The following is a 7,071-nucleotide window of genomic DNA, read 5'->3' as shown; positions in this document are numbered from 1 at the left end:
GGCTGGCTGTCTCTTTCTCTCCTTGGCTGGCTGTCTCTGTCCCTGGCTGGCTGTCTCTTTCTCTCCCTGGCTGGCTGGCTGTCTTTTTCTCTCCCTGGCTGGCTGTCTGTTTCTCACCCTGGCTGGCTGTCTGTTTCTCACCCTGGCTGGCTGTCTTTTTCTCTCCCTGGCTGGCTGTCTCTTTCTCTCCCTGCTGGCTGTCTCTTTCTCTCCCTGGCTGCCTGTCTCTTTCTCTCCCTGGCTGCCTGTCTCTTTCTCTCCCTGGCTGCCTGTCTCTTTCTCTCCCTGGCTGCCTGTCTCTTTCTCTCCCTGGCTGCCTGTCTCTTTCTCTCCCTGGCTGCCTGTCTCTTTCTCTCCCTGGCTGCCTGTCTCTTTCTCTCCCTGGCTGGCTGTCTCTTTCTCTCCCTGGCTGGCTGTCTCTTTCTCTCCCTGGCTGGATGGCTGACTGTTTCTCTCCCTGGCTTTCTCTTTCTCTCCCTGGCTTTCTCTTTCTCTCCCTGGCTGGCTTTCTCTTTCTCTCCCTGGCTGGCTGTCTCTTTCTCTCCCTGGCTGGCTGTCTCTTTCTCTCCCTGGCTGGCTGTCTCTTTCTCTCCCTGGCTGGCTTTCTCTTTCTCTCCCTGGCTGGCTGTCTCTTTCTCTCCCTGGCTGGCTGTCTCTTTCTCTCCCTGGCTGGCTGTCTCTTTCTCTCCCTGGCTGGCTGTCTTTTTCTCTCCCTGGCTGGCTGTCTTTTTCTCTCCCTGGCTGGCTGTCTTTTTCTCTCCCTGGCTGGCTGTCTTTTTCTCTCCCTGGCTGGCTGTCTCTTTCTCTTTCTGGCTGGCTGTCTCTTTCTCTCCCTGATGGCTGTCTTTCTCTCCCTGGCTGGCTGTCTCTTTCTCTCCCTGGCTGGCTGTCTCTTTCTCTCCCTGGCTGGCTGTCTCTGTCTCTCCCTGGCTGGCTGTCTGTTTCTCACCCTGGCTGGCTGTCTGTTTCTCACCCTGGCTGGCTGTCTGTTTCTCACCCTGGCTGGCTGTCTGTTTCTCACCCTGGCTGGCTGTCTGTTTCTCACCCTGGCTGGCTGTCTGTTTCTCACCCTGGCTGGCTGTCTCTTACTCTCCCTGGCTGGCTGTCTGTTTCTCTCCCTGGCTGGCTGTCTGTTTCTCTCCCTGGCTGGCTGTCTCTTTCTCTCCCTGGCTGTCTGTCTCTTTCTCTCCCTGGCTGTCTGTCTCTTTCTCTCCCTAGCTGTCTGTCTCTTTCTCTCCCTGGCTATCTGTCTCTTTCTCTCCCTGGCTGGCTGTCTGAGTCTCTCCATGGCTAGCTGTCTCTTTCTCTCCCTGGCTGGCTGTCCCTGTCTGGCTGTCTCTTTCTCTCCCTGTCTGACTGTCTCTTTCTCTCCCTGTCTGGCTGTCTCTTTCTCTCCCTGTCTGGCTGTCTCTTTCTCTCCCTGTCTGGCTGTCTCTTTCTCTCCCTGGCTGGCTGTCTCTTTCATTCCCTGGCTGGCTGTCTCTTTCTCTCCCTGGCTGGCTGTCTCTTTCTCTCCCTGGCTGGCTGTCTCTTTCATTCCCTGGCTGGCTGTCTCTTTCATTCCCTGGCTGGCTGTCTCTTTCTCTCCCTGGCTGGCTGTCTCTTTCTCTCCCTGGCTGGCTGTCTCTGTCCCTGGCTGGCTGTCTCTTTCTCTCCCTGGCTGGCTGGCTGTCTTTTTCTCTCCCTGGCTGGCTGTCTCTTTCTCACCCTGGCTGGCTGTCTGTTTCTCACCCTGGCTGGCTGTCTGTTTCTCACCCTGGCTGGCTGTCTGTTTCTCACCCTGGCTGGCTGTCTGTTTCTCACCCTGGCTGGCTGTCTGTTTCTCACTCTGGCTGGCTGTCTCTTTCTCTCCCTGGCTGGCTGTCACTTTCTCTGCCTGGCTGGCTGTCTCTTTATCTCCCTGGCTGGCTGTCTCTTTATCTCCCTGGCTGGCTGTTTCTTTATCTCCCTGGCTGGCTGTCTCTTTCTCTCCCTGGCTTGCTGTCTTTTTCTCTCCCTGGCTGGCTGTCTTTTTCTCTCCCTGGCTGGCTGTCTCTTTCTCTCCCTGGCTGGCTGTCTATTTCTCTCCCTGGCTGGCTGTCTCTTTCTCTCCCTGGCTGGCTGTCTATTTCTCTCCCTGGCTGGCTGTCTATTTCTCTCCCTGGCTGGCTGTCTCTTTCTCTCCCTGGCTGGCTGTCTCTTTCTCTCCCTGGCTGGCTGTCTCTTTCTCTCCCTGGCTGGCTGTCTCTTTCTCTCCCTGGCTGGCTGTCTCTTTCTCACCCTGGCTGGCTGTCTGTTTCTCACCCTGGCTGGCTGTCTTTTTCTCTCCCTGGCTGGCTGTCTCTTTCTCTCCCTGGATATCTGTCTCTTTCTCTCCCTGGCTGGCTGTCTCTTTCTCTCCCTGGCTGGCTGTCTCTTTCTCTCCCTGGCTGGCTGTCTCTTTCTCTCCCTGGCTGGCTGTCTCTTTCTCTCCCTGGCTGGCTGTCTTTTTCTCTCCCTGGCTGGCTGTCTTTTTCTCTCCCTGGCTGGCTGTCTTTTTCTCTCCCTGGCTGGCTGTCTCTTTCTCTCCCTGGCTGGCTGTCTATTTCTCTCCCTGGCTGGCTGTCTTTTTCTCTCCCTGGCTGGCTGTCTTTTTCTCTCCCTGGCTGGCTGTCTTTTTCTCTATCTGGCTGGCTGTCTCTTTTTCTCCCTGGCTGGCTGTCTCTTTTTCTCCCTGGCTGGCTGTCACTTTCTCTATCTGGCTGGCTGTCTCTTTCTCTCCCTGGCTGGCTGTCTCTTTCTCTCCCTGGCTGGCTGTCTCTTTCTCTCCCTGGCTGGCTGTCTCTTTCTCTATCTGGCTGGCTGTCTTTTTCTCTCCCTGGCTGGCTGTCTCTTTCTTTCCCTGGCTGGCTGTCTCTTTCTCTCCCTGGCTGGCTGTCTCTTTCTCTCCCTGGCTGGCTGTCTTTTTCTCTCCCTGGCTGGCTGTCTTTTTCTCTCCCTGGCTGGCTGTCTTTTTCTCTCCCTGGCTGGCTGTCTCTTTCTCTCCCTGGCTGGCTGTCTCTTTCTCTCCCTGGCTGGCTGTCTCTTTCTCTCCCTGGCTGGTTGTCTCTTTCTCTATCTGGCTGGCTGTCTCTTTCTCTCCCTGGCTGGCTGTCTCTTTCTCTCCCTGGCTGGTTGTCTCTTTCTCTCCCTGGCTGGTTGTCTCTTTCTCTACCTGGTTGTCTCTTTCTCTACCTGGTTGTCTCTTTCTCTCCCTGGCTGTCTCTGTCTCTCCCTGGCTATCTGTCTCTTTCTCACTCTGGCTGACTGTCTGTTTCTCACCCTGGCTGGCTGTCTGTTTCTCACCCTGGCTGGCTGTCTGTTTCTCACCCTGGCTGGCTGTCTCTTTCTCTCCCTGGCTGTCTGTCTCTTTCTCTCCCTGGCTGGCTGTCTGTGTCTTTCCCTGGCTAGCTTTCTCTCTCTCCCTCGCTGGCTGTCCCTGTCTGGCTGTCTCTTTCTCTCCCTGTCTGGCTGTCTCTTTCTCTCCCTGTCTGGCTGTCTCTTTCTCTCCCTGTCTGGCTGTCTCTTTCTCTCCCTGTCTGGCTGTCTCTTTCTCTCCCTGTCTGGCTGTCTCTTTCTCTCCCTGTCTGGCTGTCTCTTTCTCTCCCTGTCTGGCTGTCTTTTTCTCTCCCTGGCTGGCTGGCTGTCTTTTTCTCTCCCTGGCTGGCTGTCTGTTTCTCACCCTGGCTGGCTGTCTGTTTCTCACCCTGGCTGGCTGTCTGTTTTTCACCCTGGCTGGCTGTCTGTTTCTCACCCTGGCTGGCTGTCTGTTTCTCACCCTGGCTGGCTGTCTGTTTCTCACCCTGGCTGGCTGTCTGTTTTTCACCCTGGCTGGCTGTCTGTTTCTCACCCTGGCTGGCTGTCTGTTTCTCACCCTGGCTGGCTGTCTCTTTCTCTCCCTTGCTGCCTGTCTCTTTCTCTCCCTTGCTGCCTGTCTCTTTCTCTCCCTGGCTGCCTATCTCTTTCTCTCCCTGGCTGCGTATCTCTTTCTCTCCCTGGCTGCCTATCTCTTTCTCTCCCTGGCTGCGTATCTCTTTCTCTCCCTGGCTGGCTGTCTGTGTCTTTCCCTGGCTAGCTTTCTCTCTCTCCCTCGCTGGCTGTCCCTGTCTGGCTGTCTCTTTCTCTCCCTGTCTGGCTGTCTCTTTCTCTCCCTGTCTGGCTGTCTCTTTCTCTCCCTGTCTGGCTGTCTCTTTCTCTCCCTGTCTGGCTGTCTCTTTCTCTCCCTGTCTGGCTGTCTCTTTCTTTCCCTGTCTGGCTGTCTCTTTCTCTCCCTGGCTGGCTGTCTTTTTCTCTCCCTGGCTGGCTGGCTGTCTTTTTCTCTCCCTGGCTGGCTGTCTGTTTCTCACCCTGGCTGGCTGTCTGTTTCTCACCCTGGCTGGCTGTCTGTTTCTCACCCTGGCTGGCTGTCTGTTTCTCACCCTGGCTGGCTGTCTGTTTCTCACCCTGGCTGGCTGTCTCTTTCTCTCCCTTGCTGCCTGTCTCTTTCTCTCCCTGGCTGCCTATCTCTTTCTCTCCCTGGCTGCCTATCTCTTTCTCTCCCTGGCTGCGTATCTCTTTCTCTCCCTGGCTGGCTGTCTCTTTCTCTCCCTGGCTGGCTGTCTCTTTCTCTCCCTGGCTGGCTGTCTCTTTCTCTCCCTGGCTGGCTGTCTCTTTCTCTCCCTGGCTGGCTGTCTCTTTCTCTCCCTGGCTGGCTGTCTCTTTCTCTCCCTGGCTGGCTATCTCTTTCTCTCCCTGGCTGGCTGCGTATCTCTTTCTCTCCCTGGCTGGCTGTCTCTTTCTCTCCCTGGCTGGCTGTCTCTTTCTCTCCCTGGCTGGCTGTCTCTTTCTCTCCCTGGCTGGCTGTCTCTTTCTCTCCCTGGCTGGCTGTCTCTTTCTCTCCCTGGCTGGCTGTCTCTTTCTCTGTCTCTCTTTGTCTCTCTGTCAGTCTCTATCTGTCTCTCCACAGAAATCATATTACCTCACACATAAGTTTCTTATATTAAAAATGTCTTTCGTTGCCTGTAGCAACCAATCACAGCAACATTGACTTTAATGTAAGCAGGTTTTTTGGTCAAATAACTAAGCCACAGGGTTACATTTTCCCCTCAAAACGTAGTCTATGACATTCCCTGAGTCAAATAGGGTGTCTGCAAAATATTGTGATTGTAAATGTGATGGTGCAGATTCCTTTAGGGGACATATATACAGTGCCTACAAGTAGTATTCAACCCCCTGCAGATTTAGCAGGTTTGATAAGATGCAAATAAGTTAGAGCCTGCAAACTGCAAACAAGAGCAGGATTTATTAACAGATGCATAAAACTTACAAACCAACAAGTTATGTTGCTCCGTTAAATTTTAATAAATTTTCAACATAAAAGTGTGGGTCAATTATTATTCAACCCCTAGGTTTAATATTTTGTGGAATAACCCTTGTTTGCAATTACAGCTAATAATCGTCTTTTATAAGACCTGATCAGGCCGGCACAGGTCTCTGGAGTTATCTTGGCCCACTCCTCCATGCAGATCTTCTCCAAGTTATCTAGGTTCTTTGGGTGTCTCATGTGGACTTTAATCTTGAGCTCCTTCCACAAGTTTTCAATTGGGTTAAGGTCAGGAGATTGACTAGGCCACTGCAACACCTTGATTTTTTCCCTCTTGAACCAGGCCTTGGTTTTCTTGGCTGTGTGCTTTGGGTCATTGTCTTGTTGGAAGATGAAATGACGACCCATCTTAAGATCCTTGATGGAGGAGCGGAGGTTCTTGGCCAAAATCTCCAGGTAGGCCGTGCTATCCATCTTCCCATGGATGCGGACCAGATGGCCAGGCCCCTTGGCTGAGAAACAGCCCCACAGCATGATGCTTCCACCACCATGCTTGACTGTAGGGATGGTATTCTTGGGGTCGTATGCAGTGCCATCCAGTCTCCAAACGTCACGTGTGTGGTTGGCACCAAAGATCTCGATTTTGGTCTCATCAGACCAGAGAACCTTGAACCAGTCTGTCTCAGAGTCCTCCAAGTGATCATGAGCAAACTGTAGACGAGCCTTGACATGACGCTTTGAAAGTAAAAGGTACCTTACGGGCTCGTCTGGAACGGAGACCATTGCGGTGGAGTACGTTACTTATTGTATTGACTGAAACCAATGTCCCCACTGCCATGAGATCTTCCCGGAGCTCCTTCCTTGTTGTCCTTGGGTTAGCCTTGACTCTTCGGACAAGCCTGGCCTCGGCACGGGTGGAAACTTTCAAAGGCTGTCCAGGCCATGGAAGGCTAACAGTAGTTCCATAAGCCTTCCACTTCCGGATGATGCTCCCAACAGTGGAGACAGGTAGGCCCAACTCCTTGGAAAGGGTTTTGTACCCCTTGCCAGCCTTGTGACCCTCCACGATCTTGTCTCTGATGGCCTTGGAATGCTCCTTTGTCTTTCCCATGTTGACCATGTATGAGTGCTGTTCACAAGTTTGGGGAGGGTCTTAATTAGTCAGAAAAGGCTGGAAAAAGAGATAATTAATCCAAACATGTGAAGCTCATTGTTCTTTGTGCCTGAAATACTTCGTAATACTTTAGGGGAACCAAACAGAATTCTGGTGGTTTGAGGGGTTGAACAATAAATGACCCTCTGAATAAACTTTTCACAATTTAAAAAAAAAAAAAAAAAGAAAGAAGTAACATTGTTTTTTGCTGCATTTCACACTTCCAGGCTGATCTACAGTCCAAATGTCACAATGCCAAGTTAATGCCGAATGTGTAAACCTGCTAAATCTGCAGGGGGTTGAATACTACTTGTAGGCACTGTATATACATATATATATATATAATGCATACACACACACACACACACACACGTGGAGACGGACTGGTGACCTGTTCTGTGGAGGTGCCTGCCGACATGTTCAATAGCAGCCAGGAAACTCCCCTGTGGTCAATGCTCAAAAAAGTGGTAAAGCAAATCTGAGAAAAATGGATAACTGTTAATCAAGATATACAGGGACCTTAAGGCATAAATTGGGCTCCTTTTAGGTGGCACACATTTTCTTGACCAGAATTATGTCACATGGAGTTTTACACAAAACTCACTGACTGTCATGGCAG

The sequence above is a fragment of the Anomaloglossus baeobatrachus genome, chromosome 10, assembly GCF_048569485.1.
Source record: "Anomaloglossus baeobatrachus isolate aAnoBae1 chromosome 10, aAnoBae1.hap1, whole genome shotgun sequence".
Taxonomy (NCBI): domain Eukaryota; kingdom Metazoa; phylum Chordata; class Amphibia; order Anura; family Aromobatidae; genus Anomaloglossus; species Anomaloglossus baeobatrachus.
The sequence above is the reverse complement of the archived record's forward strand: the minus strand, read 5'-3'. Positions refer to the sequence as shown.